Here is a 12402-nt window from a genome sequence, read left to right as displayed (position 1 = left end):
ATTACAGCACGGAAACAGGCCATCTCGGCCCTACAAGTCCGTGCCGAACAACTTTTTTTCCCTTAGTCCCACCTGCCTGCACTCATACCATAACCCTCCATTCCCTTCTCATCCATATGCCTATCCAATTTATTTTTAAATGATACCAACGAACCTGCCTCCACCACTTCCACTGGAAGCTCATTCCACACCGCTACCACTCTCTGAGTAAATAAGTTCCCCCTCATATTACCCCTAAACTTCTGTCCCTTAATTCTGAAGTCATGTCCTCTTGTTTGAATATTCCCTATTCTCAAAGGGAAAAGCTTGTCCACATCAACTCTGTCTATCCCTCTCATCATTTTAAAGACCTCTATCAAGTCCCCCCTTAACCTTCTGCGCTCCAGAGAATAAAGACCTAACTTATTCAACCTATCTCTGTAACAGGTACATGGATAGCAAAGGTTTGGCGATATGTGGACAAGGCACAGGCTGGGTTAGCTGGGGAACTTGGTCGGCATAGGCGGGTTGTGCTGAAGGGACATTATCGTGTTGCATTGGTTTATAACTCTGGCACAGCCAGTGCTAGGGGTGCTGATCTTCTCCCAGTACCACCGCCACTACTATGTGACAATGCCTTTCTCACTCTCAAGCAGAGTCCCATGCTCTCTGTCCCCAAGAAAAACTGGCCACCTACAGTTGCAAAATCAGCAAGACTTCACGTCTCTATCCCCTTGCAGCTCATTGACTACACATCACCTGTCTTTCTGCTGGTTTATTTACAAAGCGAAATCTGACCCGTTTTAGTGAGAGCATGTCGTCAGTACATATTATACACAAATAGAAGACTGAAAAGACCGCAGATATTGGAACCTTGAGCAATAAACAACCTGCTGGAAGAACTCAGCAGTCAGGCAGCATCTGTGGAAGAAAATGGGCAGACAACTTTTTTGGGTCGGGACCATTGTCTGTCCATTTCTCTCCACAGATGCTGCCTCACTTGCTGAGTTCCTCCAACATTTTTTAAATCTGTTCTGTACAAATATGCTCTCTTGATAACTACAGTGAAGAGAGGGAAGTCACAGCCCAGACCTACCACACCCCTGCACCACACACTGGAGAAAGCTACATCGTGGAGTCACACAGCAGAAAATCGGGCCCTTCGGCCAATCCAGTCTTGCTAGCCATCAATCACAAATGTACGTTAATCCTACTTAATTCTACACACACACACACACACACACACACACACACACACACACACACACACACACACACACACACACACACACACACACACACACACACACACACACACACACACACACACACACACACACACACACACACACACACACACACACACACACACACACACACACACACACACACACACACACACACACACGTTTTGGGAGCAAACTGAAGCACGCGCGGGAAATTTCACATGGTCCTGTGACAGAGGTGTGAGCTCCACACAGACAGTACTGGAGGTCAGGGTTGAACCAGGATCACAGGAGCCAAGATGTAGCCCCTCTACTAACTGCGCTGCAGTCCTCGTTTGACCCTGCCTTGTTCTTGTTCAAATACAAACACCGCGTTCCATTTAATAACTTACTGACTAAAGTGCTCAGATGAGTTTCAATAAGATAAACAGGATTGTACTATTATTTCACTGCCCCAGTGAACACCAATGCAAACCGCTTGCTTTTTATCTCCCCGTCCATTCAAGATCTAACGATCTTGTGCACGGCTCCATGCGAATGTGTACTTGGCAAGCTACTCTCTTCCAACAAAATAAAATCAGAAATGGCTCTTTGGGGGGAAATAATATAATCATAGTCTGCTGTAAATATTAAATATTTTCAGGCATCAACAAATCATATGGCTCCAGGGCATTGCGCTACTGTAGAATTGGCGATTGGACATATCTTGGTGTGTGTCTGCAAGCTTGATACTATCTTGGCAGGTTCATGACTGTTTCTAAATTTAGTTTAAAGTAAACTGGTGTTTCATACCCATACATAACAATAGAGCAGTGTCAATGCAGCAACAGGAGCGCTGTACAATCACCCGTGCTGGTGAGATGGCTTGCAGCCCAAATATTATTTTTAGACGTTTCTTCCCTTTAAGGTTCTGCTTCTGCCAGATGCTATCGCCAAGTGGTGTGAATGGGATATTGGATTCAGTTCCCGGCAACTGCCCTGCGCCAATGTTCGCTGTCCTTCACTTCATTCCAGGCCATTGGTCAGCTTCCCATCCAACGTCAAGGAACGGGTGCCCGTTATTCGTGCACATGCTTCAGTGTGAGCTGTCGGCAGCATTGTCCACTGTGAAGAGGGCAGTGACAAACTGCACCAGGAGACATATGCAGTGGTAGAATGGGCAGATGTGCAGCAAAGGATGTTTAATGATGTGAGATGTTGCATTTTGGTAGGAAGAAAGTGGCGTAATATAGAACAACGGTGTTCCCGATGCAGGATTTCGACTCAAAATGTTGTCCGTACTTCCTCCCTCCCATCTTTCCCCCACAGATGCTGCTTGATCCACTGAGTTCCTCCAACAGACTGTTAGTTGCTCCACATTCCAGCATCTTGTGTCTCCGCAGAACAAAGGACACCGTTCTGAAAGAGATGCAGGAATGATCTGGGAGTAAGCGAGGCCAAGATCATTGAAAGCGGCAGGGTTGATTCAGAAAGAGTTCAACAAGACACAGGCAATTTTAGGTTCTATCAATAAAGGCCAAGAATATAAAATGAAGGAAGTAACACTAAAACTTCTATAAAACACAGCTCCACCCTCAACTGGAGCAAATATGTTCAATTCTAGTCCACCACATTATAGGAAGGATGTGAAGGCATTAGACAAGTTCCGAAAAAGATTTGTGCGAACCGTTCTCAGGGCTAGGAACTACACTTAGATTTTGAAAGGCTGGGAATAAGAGAAGGCCGAGGATAGGTTTGATAGAAGTCTATAAAATGTCAATGGGTCCAGACATTGTGGAGAGTGGGAGGCTGTTCTCATCGCTGGAATGGTTAGGAAATGGAGGTCACGGTTAGAAAAAAGGGGAAGAGAATTATCAGTGACACGAGAGAAAGCTGTTTTTAAACATTGCATGGTTGTTATCCGGAATGCACTGCTGAATATGTGGTAGAGGGAGGGTCCACTGTGGCCTTGAGAGAATTGGATAAGTGCGTGGTGGAGAACATTTTGCAAGGTTACGGAGAACGGCCAGGGGGGTTGTGGATGGGGTGAGGTGGAGGGAGTAAAGTAGGGTGGAACAAGACATCTTCTCTGGAAAACGGCGGATTTGGTCATGGTACATGGATAGGAAAGGTTTAGAGGGATGTGGGCCAAACTTGGGCAATTGAGACCTGCTTAGATGGAGCATCTTTTTCGACATGAATAAGTTGGTCTGAAGGGCCTGTTGATGTGCTGTATGACTCTCCCTCTCGCTCTCTGATGGGCCAAATGGCCTCCTTCTACGCAGTAACCATTCTACGATTCTGTTTGGCTGCAAGGGAATCAGTGTGGACCCCAATCCTGCCAACTCGCACCAATGCTCACACACACACACTGGCAGCGATGAAAGCAGGTTAAGTTGATATCCACGAGTTCTGTTCTAACCTTTAGGAGACAAACAAATGAACCAGAGATGACAAATGCAGACCTGTGAAGCCGTGAGGATTTGAGCTTCACCGCATGCAAGGGAAGTGTGCTGAGAGGAGGTTCAAAATTAAATGCCACACAGTTTTCAAAGAGAACTGAGTATTCACTTGATGGAGAAACATATGGGGATCTGAGGAAGGATCTGGTGAGAGGCCTAGTCTTCAGAAGGATCTTCAGGAACTTTCAAAATCTGAAGAAGGGTTTAGGCCTGAAACGTTGCCCATTTCCTTCGCTCCATAGATGCTGCTGCACCAGCTGAGTTTCTCCAGCACTTTTGTCTACTTTCAAAATACATTTGGACAGATAAATGGAAAGCAGGGGCTTGGAGGGATATGAACTAAATGCAGGTAAGTGAGACTAACCCAAAGTGCCAACTTGGTGGGTGTGGACAAGTTGAGCCAAAGAGCCCGTTTCCATGCTGTATAGCTTTATGACTTAACACAGAGGAAGGTGGGTAAATCAAAAGTAGATACAATTTCAATAATGGCCGAGGTAGATACAATAACAACATTTATATAGAAACATAGAAAATAGGTGCAGGAGTAGGCCATTCGGCCCTTCGAGCCAGCACCGCCATTCAATGTGATCATGGCTGATCATTCACAATCAGTACCCCATTCCTGCATTCTCTACTATCCCTCGATTCTCCTAGACTAAGAGCTCTACCTAACTATCTTTTGAATGCATCCAGTGAGTCGGCCTCCACCGCCTTCTGAGGCAGAGAAGTCCACAAATTCACAACTCACTGGGTGAAAATGTTTTTCCTCGTCTCAGTTCTAAATGGCCTCCCTTTATTCTTAAACTGTGCCCCCTGGTTCTGGACTCTCACGACATCAGGAACATGTTTCCTGCACCAAACGTGTCCAATCCCTTAATAATTTCCCATGTTTCGATAAGATCCTTCTCATCCTTCTAAATTCCAGTGAATACCCCGACTGCTATTTTTAAGAGCCCTATCTAGCTCTCTCTTGAAAGCATCCAGAGAACCTGCCTCCAACGCCCTCTGAGGCAGAGAATTCCACAGACTCACAACTCTCTGTGAAAAAAAGTGGTTCCTTGTCTCCGTTCTAAATGGCATACCTCTTATTCTCAAACTGTGGCCCCTGGTTCTGGACTCACCCAACATCGGGAACATGTTTCCTGCCTCTAGCGTGTCCCAACCCTTAACAATCTTATATGTTTCAATGAGATATCCTCTCATTCTTCTAAACTTCATAGTGTACAAGCCCAGCTGCTCAATTCTCTCAGCATATGACAGTCCCGCCATCCTGGGAATTAAACTTGTAAACCTACGCTGCACTCCTTCAATAGCAAGAATGTCATTCCTCAAATTAGGGGATCACAACTGCACACAATACTCCACTGTGGTCTCACTGGGGCTCTGTACAACTGCAGAAGGACCTCTTTGCTCCCATATTCAAATCCTCTTGTTATAAAGGCCAACATGCCATTCGCTTTCTTCACTGCCTGCTGTACCTGCATGCTTACTTTCATAGACTGATGAACAAGGACCCCCAGATCCCATTGTACTTCCCCTTTTCCCAACTTGATGCCATTTAGATAGTGATCTGCCTTCCTGTTTTTGCTACCAAAGTGGATAACCTGACATTTATCCGCATTAAACTTCATCTGCCATGTATCTGCCCACTTCCCCAACCTGTCCAAGTCACCCTGCATTCTCATAGCATCCTCCTCTCAGTTCACACTGCCACCCAGCTTTGCATCATCTGCAAATTTACTAATGTTACTTTGAATCCCTTCATCCAAATCATTGATGTATATTGTAAATAGCTGCGGTCCCAGCATCGAGCCTTGCGGTACCCCACTAGTCACTGCCTGCCATTCTGAAAGGGACCCGTTAATCCCTACTGTTTGTTTTCTGTCTGACAACCAATTCCCTATCCATGTCAGCACTCTACCCCTAATACCATGTGCCCTAATTGTGCCCACTAATCTCCTATGTGGGACCTTATCAAATGCTTCCTGAAAGTCCAGGTACACTACAGCCACTGGCTCGCCCTTGTCCATTTTCCTAGTTACATCTTCATAAAATTCCAGAATCTTATAGAAACATATAAACTTCGTAAAGGATTGAACAGGCTAGATGGAGGGAAAATGTTTCCGATGTTGGGGGAGTCCAGAATCAGGGGTCACAGTTTAAGAATAAGGGGTAGGCCATTTAGGACGGAGATGAGGAAACACTTTGTGAATCTGTGGAATTCTCTGCCACAGAAGGCAGTGGAGGCCAATTCACTGGATGTTTTCAAGAGCGTTAGATTCAGCTCTTAGGGCTAAGGGAGTCAGGGGATATGGGGAAAAGGAACGGCGTACTGATTTTGGATGATCAGCCCTGATCATATTGAATGGTGGTGCTGGCTCGAAGGTCTGAATGGCCTACTCCTGCACCTATGTTTCCGCGCTGTATCTCTAAACTAAAGTGCCTGCGGAATGTTGTTTGACCTGTTGCATATTTCCAACACATTCAGTTCCTATCCCAGATGATCAGTAAGTACCTTTGTATTTGCAATGTGTGGCACTGCTTGGCATGCCTTGCCCTTCAAGGGAAGGTCGTTTGCTGTTGGACACAGGCACTTGTCCTTCTTGTTAGCAGAACTATGCCCTAATTGTGTTGATTTGCAGCCTGTTCGCATGCACCTTGCAAAAACAGACACATAGTGACTCCAGCTGAACATGCAGACCGCAGAAATTAGCACCTACAATAGAGAGCACATCATCCCTTTGTAGCTCACCTTGCTACTATGTCTTGCTCTTCTAGAGCAGAAATGTACCTCCCTCCAATTGACAAGCCCATTCACATTTCATTCAAAAATGTATTCTGTGAATGAAAAGGAAAGCCACAGCACATCCTGTGGCTTGTCATTAAAAAGGAAGTTAACTTTGACATTTAATAAGTATCAATGAGACAATCATTCTCTAATGCTTTTTCAAATTCTGGTTCAAATAGCTACAAGTCAAAGTTAAGCCCTTATTCTCTTACACAAATGAGCTGGTTTAGTTTTAAACCAAATAAGATGACCATGACACACACACACACTCGGAGATAGACATCCAATGCGACTGGAACGCCATCAATTTGGCCATAGACGCTCCTTGGTCTGCTTGAAAACTGTCGTTCTTTCACAGAGCAAGTTACCCACAAGTTAAGAGTAGAAACAAAGAACAGCAGACGCTGGTTTACAAACTGTCGGAGTAACTCAGCGGGTTGGGCAGCATCTCTGGAGAACATGGATAGGTGATTCTTTGAGTTAGGACCCTCCAGGACTGAAGAAAAGAAACCTGAAAGGTCACATATCAATAATCCTCCACAGATGCCGCCTTATTGAGTTACTCCGGCACTCTTGTCTTTTTTTTATTTAACATAAGCTATTGCTGCCACCCGACACATTGCAGGCGGCAGGAGTATGTGCTGAAGGATGCACTGAACTTGATGCAGCCAATACAAAGGTTCTGAGTGAAAGTGTTCTTTCACTACTGGACATTGAGGGGCTAGGTCCGGTGTAAAAAGCCCTCGCACAGCAGAAAGGGGGCCAGACGTGGCAATTGTGCTCAGCACAAAACAGACATGCTAACAATGCTATGCATAATACTAACATCACTGAATGTATAGACCAACACTTAGAATGTATGATGAGCTTGGTACTTTCCTTATGTATATACCAGTATATAAAAGCTAAAGATTCATCACATGTGTAATTTTCCTTCAAATACAAACTGAAGGGTAGATGCCCTTAGGGAGCATACCCACCCAGAAATCTATAAGAAAGGAATGATAATTCAAATAAAACTCAGTTTGGAGCGTTAGAAGAGGGGCAGCACAGTGGCACAACTTGTGGAGGTGCTGCCTTGCAGCTCCAGGGATCAGGTGCAATCCTGATGTCGGGCACTGTCTGTGTGGAGTTCGCAAGTTCACTACTGGACACTGAGATTTATCTGGGTGCTCCGATTTCCTCACACATCCCAAACAATGCAGGCAGGTAGGTTTCCTGGTAGACCATTACCACTGGATGCAATTCAATTAAATCATTCATGAGCCGAAATAGCAATAGTGATAATGCTGAAAGTCGGACTGCAGGTCACTTAAGGGGCTGTCCCACTGTACAAGCTAATTCAAGAGCTCTCCCAAGTTTAAAAATAAATTTCATAGCAAAAGGATTTGAGTATAGGAGCAGGGAGGTTCTACTGCAGTTGTACAGGGTCTTGGTGAGACCACACCTGGAGTATTGCGTACAGTTTTGGTCTCCAAATCTGAGGAAGGACATTATTGCCATAGAGCGAGTGCAGAGAAGGTTCACCAGACTGATTCCTGGGATGTCAGGACCGTCTTATGAAGAAAGACTGGATAGACTTGGTTTATACTCTCTAGAATTTAGGAGATTGAGAGGGGATCTTGTAGAAACTTACAAAATTCTTAAGCGGTTGGACAGGCTAGATGCAGGAAGATTGCTCCCGATGTTGGGGAAGTCCAGGACAAGGGGTCACAGCTTAAGGATAAGGGGGAAATCCTTTAAAACCGAGATGAGAAGAACTTTTTTCACACAGATAGTGGTGAATCTCTGGAACTCTCTGCCACAGAGGTTAGTTGAGGCCAGTTCATTCGCTATATTTAAGAGGGAGTTAGATGTGGCCCTTGTGGCTAAGGGGATCAGGGGGTATGGAGAGAAGGCAGGTATGGGATACTGAGTTGGATGATCAGCCATGATCATATTGAATGGCGGTGCAGGCTCGAAGGGCCGAATGGCCTACTCCTGCACCTAATTTCTATGTTTCTATGTTTCTAAGCACGTAGAATGTACGTAGCGGGTATGTCGGAGCTCGGGACGTCTCTTAGCCGCTCGTAATGCTAACGGCAGGTACTCGGGAAAAGCGGTAAGCTCGTGAAGACGTGAAGATTTTTCAACATGTTGAAAAATGTCCACGAGAGCCCCGAGTACCTACAAGCGGCTATTACCGTAATTCTCCGAGTTCGAATCAGGGGAAACTCGGGAGAACTCTTGAATTACCTCGTACAGAGGGACAGCCCCTTCAGTCATGCAGCATGGAAACAAGCCGTTCGGCCCTCCGTGTCCATGGCAACCCTCCGTGTCCATGGCAACCCTCCGTGTCCATGGCAACCACGGGGCAGTCATCGACATTAATCCCATCTTCCAGCACATGGAGACATGAGAGATTGTAGATGCTGGAATTATTAGAGAGAAAAAAAATTGCTGAAGGAACACAGTGGGTCAGGAACACTGCGGAAGGAAATGGTAATGACCAGAGGAACTCTCTCCTTCTTCTGTCTGGGGTTTGGGGACGAGGTGTGAGAACGGAGGCGTGGGAAACCGGAAGAGACACAGGTGAAAACTCCATCCACAACTCTGAGGACCACGTTCACTGAAGAAAGTGAACTTCCCAGATATCCTAGAGTGGAAAGCCTCATCCCCCCCATTCCCCTCCACGGATGCTGCCTTTCCCATCTAGTTCCTCCAGCAGTTCATCATGCAACACTTGGCCTGTGACACTCTACACTTGCGATTCAAATGTTTGTCTGGACTCTCCCTAATTGCTGTCAGCGTCTCTGCTTCTAACTTTCTCTCCCCTATTTAAAAAAAGAAATAATTTATTTAAGGGAACCACGTCTTACCTTGTGACTTTCACAATCTGGTTTGAGAAAAGGGGAACTCGTTGGGTTTTCTCTTGGTCTGAGTCATGGAAAAACACTTTGCCGTGGTCTGCATGGGCTGAAGAATGATTTGCCACTTCATGTCTGCAGAAGCATCAACCAGTCCTGTCCGACACAAAAGAGGATCTGGGATCTAACCTCATTCACACATAACAGAGCACTCAAGGGAAGTCGGCAGAGATTCCCGCGCTTGATGAGAAGAGGCTGATCTCAGGGAAATACAACAGCTGCACAGCCAATGGAAATAGTAGCGTGGGGACACACAAGTTCTAACTTCATTCCAGTTTTACCCCCACGGAGAGGAGAACTGGCAATGATTAGTTAAACTTGCATGGACAATATGGGCCGAAGGGCCTGTTCTTGTACTGCACTGTTTTACCACTAAGGGCGCCATATGATTGGCAGCCTTGCCAACTGTCTGTCTACTTTTTCATATTTTTTTGTCATTGTTAGTGTGTTTTGAAAGTTTGTTTTAATGTTCTCTGGAGTTTTATGTGGGGGAGGGGGAAGGGGTCGGGGGAAACTAATTTTCAATCTCTTACCCTGCCGGAGATGCGATTACTTTCCAGGTCGTATCTCCGATCGCTCTGCGGCCTACCATTTTGGAGCTGGAGGCTTCGCTCGGGACTGACTTTGAGCCCCACCGCGGGGCGTGAACTTACCAGCGGAGCCGACCCCTCGCCAGGGATCGCTCCAACTGTGGCCTGCGGACTTTACTGTCGAGAGCTCGCCGTCTGGGCAGAGCCCGTGGAAGGCGAGAGCTCCAACGATGCAGAAGGTTCGACAAGCTCCGACCCGGGGTCTGATCGCTCGGTGGTGGGGAAGCCAAGATTCCCCCCCCGATGCAGGGCTGATCGCCCCAACGCGGAGGGCACGAAAACGCCGCCAGCTACAGGAGCCAAGATCGTCCCGTCAACAGAAGGCTCAAGGACCCTGACCGCGCGCGGGAGGACAAAGAAGGGGAAAAATTGAACTTTTTTTTGTTGCCTTCCATCACAGTGAGGAATGTGGCGGAGTCACTGTGGTGAATGTTTATGTTAAAATGTATTTTATGTGTTCTGTTGCTTTTTATTTGTATGGTGACTGACTTGGCAAATTAAATTCCTCGTATGTTGCCAAACATACTTGGCTAATAAAGTATTATTGTATTGTATTGTATTATCCACTATGAAGCAGCACTGGATACACTGGAAGCTTCAGCACATTGCCACCACCCTCTCCCAATTTTACCACCTTACATTCAATAAAATTTGCAGAGTGACATGTGCCAACTCTCTAGAATTTACTCTCTAGAATTTAGAAGATTGAGAGGGGATCTTACAGAAACTTACAAAATTCTTAAGGGGTTGGACAGGCTAGATGCAGGAAGATTGTTCCCGATGTTGGGGAAGTCCAGGACAAGGGGTCACAGCTTAAGGATAAGGGGGAAATCCTTCAAAACCGAGATGAGAAGAACTTTTTTCACACAGAGAGTGGTGAATCTCTGGAACTCTCTGCCACAGAGGGTAGTTGAGGCCAGTTCATTGGCTATATTTAAGAGGGAGTTAGATGTGGCCCTTGTGGCTAAGGGGATCAGAGGGTATGGAGTGAAGGCAGGTACGGGATACTGAGTTGGATGATCAGCCATGATCATATTGAATGGCGGTGCAGGCTCGAAGGGCCGAATGGCCTACTCCTGCACCTAATTTCTATGTTTCTATGTTTCAAACTGATACCCAACCCCTGCACCAGAATCAGCATTACGAAGTTGTTGGTTGTCTGAAGTGACAGGGAGTTGGGGGGCAACCAGCTCAGTCAGAGGTGCCATCATCATCAGGTGATTTTAGACTGGGATGCCCCCAGAGTCCCAATAGAAAGAATTTCAATCCATCGTTCTGCTCCATCAACAACCTTAATCCTCGCATACATTACAGTGTTCCCAAATGTCTAGACAAGTCTCAACCAAACACTGAGCCTGACCCAAGAGTTACACAGTGTAGACGGCGAGCAGCTTAGTTCAGAAGGATGGGTTTAAGGAGCATCTTTACAAAAGAGAGGCAGACAGGTTTTGGTTGGGATGGGGCACAAAATGCTTGATTAACTCAGCGGGTCAGACAGCATCTCTGGAGAACATCGATGGGTGATGTTTCAGACTGAGTCAGAAGAAGGGTCCTGACCAGAAACGCCACCTACCCATCATTCTCCAGAGTTGCTGCCTCACCCGCTGAGTTACTCCGGCACTTTGTGTCCTTTTATTACACATGCATCTGCAGTTCCTAGTTTCTAGGTTTAGATTGGGAATTTGAGAGTGTGGGGAGAATAGTACATGGGGCAATAATGTACAGGCTGTATTGGGTGGTTGAACAGGGAGCTACAATGGATGGAGGAAAAAGAGTTATTGGGAAGGAATAGCGGAGGGGCTGAGACCAATGAATGATTTGAAAACAAGGACAAGACTTTTGGATTGTGGAACTGACTTGATGAGATAAGCATTACTTATTCCTCAACCAAAACATAAGAGGACCAATCATGACAGATCAGACATGTTAACTCTGTTTCTCATTCCGCAGATGTTGCCTGACCTGCTGAGTGATACCAGAATTTTCCAAATGTAATACCCACGAGAATTGTCCAGTAGTTACTGCAACATTGCTTCCCCTCTCCTATCAAGCTTCTGAACAGTCCTTCCCTAAGATAGTGTACTGCCCCATTCACCTCTAACTCATTGCGGACGTTACCGATACAGCTGATGCGCCATATCTTGCCCTTTCCTCTATCTATTGTAGTTTTGAGTCATTGTATTCATGTAAAGTGTGCCTTTCACTGTATCTTGGTACATATGACAAAAATAATCCTAAAGCTCAACCTGGTGGAGTTTGTTAATCCAAGATTGCGGAATAAGCTCCCCGTATTATAACAGACTGCCCAGGTGCTTTCTTTTGATGATTTAAGCTTTGAAGAAGGCACTACATAAATGTAGCTCTGTCTATTATAGAGGCTTGTTATATCTTGCAGTAATCCCGTGTTCTCTGTGTGGACTTTGCCTTCCGGATGATCCCATTTCCTCCCACTTCCCAAAGACATACCGCTTG

General features: G+C 45.9%; 1 long non-coding RNA gene across 1 annotated transcript in view; it reads right to left on the bottom strand.

The window, feature by feature from the left end:
• Positions 1-10129, bottom strand: part of LOC129696706 (uncharacterized) — a 35119-nt gene extending 24990 nt beyond the window's left edge. The window contains exons 1-2 of the long non-coding RNA XR_008723385.1: positions 9994-10129; positions 9293-9436 (exon numbers count right to left, since the gene is read on the bottom strand). This is a non-coding gene — a long non-coding RNA (uncharacterized LOC129696706). The remainder of the gene's footprint in view (positions 1-9292; positions 9437-9993) is intronic.
• Between the last annotated feature and the right edge of the window lie 2273 nt (positions 10130-12402).

The sequence above is a fragment of the Leucoraja erinacea genome, chromosome 4, assembly GCF_028641065.1.
Source record: "Leucoraja erinacea ecotype New England chromosome 4, Leri_hhj_1, whole genome shotgun sequence".
In the NCBI taxonomy this organism is placed as follows: domain Eukaryota; kingdom Metazoa; phylum Chordata; class Chondrichthyes; order Rajiformes; family Rajidae; genus Leucoraja; species Leucoraja erinaceus.
Note: the sequence above shows the minus strand (reverse complement) of the source record. Positions and strands in the feature narration are given on the sequence as shown.